Source organism: Lucilia sericata, unplaced genomic scaffold (genome assembly GCF_015586225.1).
Source record: "Lucilia sericata isolate MDLA Ls3-8-SP2 unplaced genomic scaffold, ASM1558622v1 Contig000573F_arrow, whole genome shotgun sequence".
Lineage (NCBI taxonomy): Eukaryota > Metazoa > Arthropoda > Insecta > Diptera > Calliphoridae > Lucilia > Lucilia sericata.
Window position 1 is genome coordinate 1,389 of NW_023994581.1, and position 2,138 is coordinate 3,526.

General features: G+C 33.5%; 1 pseudogene; it reads left to right on the top strand.

The window, feature by feature from the left end:
* The first annotated feature begins 955 nt into the window (after positions 1-955).
* On the top strand, positions 956-1,854 carry LOC119606349 (annotated as a pseudogene).
* Positions 1,855-2,138: the final 284 nt, after the last annotated feature.

The window sequence follows — 2,138 nt, forward strand, 5'->3', positions numbered from 1 at the left end:
CTGTTCTAGTTCTAGTTCTAGTTCTGTTCTAGTTCTGTTCTAGTTCTGTTCTAGTTCTGTTCTAGTTCTAGTTCTGTTCTAGTTCTGTTCTAGTTCTGTTCTAGTTCTGTTCTAGTTCTGTTCTAGTTCTGTTCTAGTTCTGTTCTAGTTCTAGTTCTTTCTGTTCTAGTTCTGTTCTAGTTCTGTTCTAGTTCTGTTCTAGTTCTGTTCTAGTTCTGTTCTAGTTCTGTTCTAGTTCTGTTCTAGTTCTGTTCTAGTTCTGTGTTCTAGTTCTGTTCTAGTTCTGTTCTAGTTCTGTTCTAGTTCTGTTCTAGTTCTGTTCTAGTTCTGTTCTAGTTCTGTTCTAGTTCTGTTCTAGTTCTGTTCTAGTTCTGTTCTAGTTCTGTTCTAGTTCTGTTCTAGTTCTGTTCTAGTTCTGTTCTAGTTCGTTCTAGTTCTATTCTAGTTCTGTTCTAGTTCTGTTCTAGTTCTGTTCTAGTTCTGTTCTAGTTCTGTTCTAGTTCTGTTCTAGTTCTGTTCTAGTTCTGTTCTAGTTCTGTTCTTAGTTCTGTTCTAGTTCTGTTCAGGTTCTGTTCGGGTTCTGTTCTAGTTCTGTTCTAGTTCTGTTCTAATTCTGTTCTATTCTTTTTAGTTATTTTCTAGTTCTGTTCTAGTTCTTTTTAAAAATTCTATTAAATTTATTTTGGTATCTCCCATATAGAATTGATAACATATATTTATAACACTTATAATTATTACCCGATTAGAATTATCGTACATTTTTGCATTTATAACCGCAAAAAGATTATCAGGGATTTTCTTAAGTTCCATTAGATTAAAGTTAAATATTTCGCATTTTGCATAAAACTGAACAAATAATCAGTACAATAGTTTAGTTTAGGTTGCTAAATTCGTTAAGTAAACTTTGGACACACAAAGAAGAAAAAAACCATGAAATTCTTATTAATTTTGTTGGCTTAATGCCTTTGGCTTGGGTGGAGAATATGAGGAAATAGCAGAAGGTGAGTAGGATATAAAAATTGAAGAAGTGATGTGAAGAGTTAATTGTTGCTATTACATTCTAGCTCAATCACGTTCCATTTCCAGTCAAATTGTTGATGCTATTGAAGCGGCCAAGGAACAAATGCCCTGCGGTTTCCCCGGCTTGGGTATTCCTCCATTGGCCCCCTTGAAAATTGCTCACCAAGAAATTGCCATTGATAATTCAGCCGTTCAAGCTTTTGGTGAAATCAACAACTTCCGTTTGGATGGTTTTAAATGATTTTGATATTGTTGAGTTCAAAGTCAGTCCCATTTTCAGTCGTGTCAATTTCAAATTCAACTGGAATCATGTTTACTTCAATACCGACTATGAACTGTCCACAGCTAGAGATAATAAGGGTATTAAACGTTCTGGACCTGCTAAGTTTGCCCTCAAGAACCTTACTGTTTGGGGTGTGATTAAATATAATTTGGGTCTAATCAGCGGTAAATTGAGTTTGAAGGAATTGAGTGTTTATGTTTCTTTGGGTGAAGTTAAATCGGAAATTGGTGGTCTGTCTAAGATCCCTATTATTAACCGCAAATTGAACCGTATCATTGAGGAATGGTTTATGTTGGCTGTAAATGACAACACCAACAAAGTGGCAGAACTAACCAACAGCATGGTGGTTCCTGTTGTCAATGATATATTGAGTGATATGAGCCTTTCGGGACCTGTTGGGTATGTTGGGTGGTGGCGGTAGTGGTGAAACTGAACCTGTACCTTGTGTACCACCAGAGGATTCAGATTATATGAAATATTTTTATTAGAAAATCCAATAATGTGATAAAGCAATTAAATAAAGTTAAGCTGTTTAAATAGATTTACATAAATATTTTCTAATATTTTTTGTTCAAAAATACTGTTTAAAATAATTTATAAGGCTTTGTTAAATAGCTATAAATAGCTTAACAGGTGATTTGTATTATCAGGCTTTTTTCAAGTGTTTGATAAAGTTTTTTTAACAATTTCCTTTAGCCAAAGATTTGACAAAAACGTAATCGTTTATAACACTTGTTTTGTTAAATAAACTTAATCTTATTTTACATAATTTTAGTGCAATAAACCGTCAAGTGGTAACACGTGAATAGATTTATTTACAACTATTTTTAGTTGA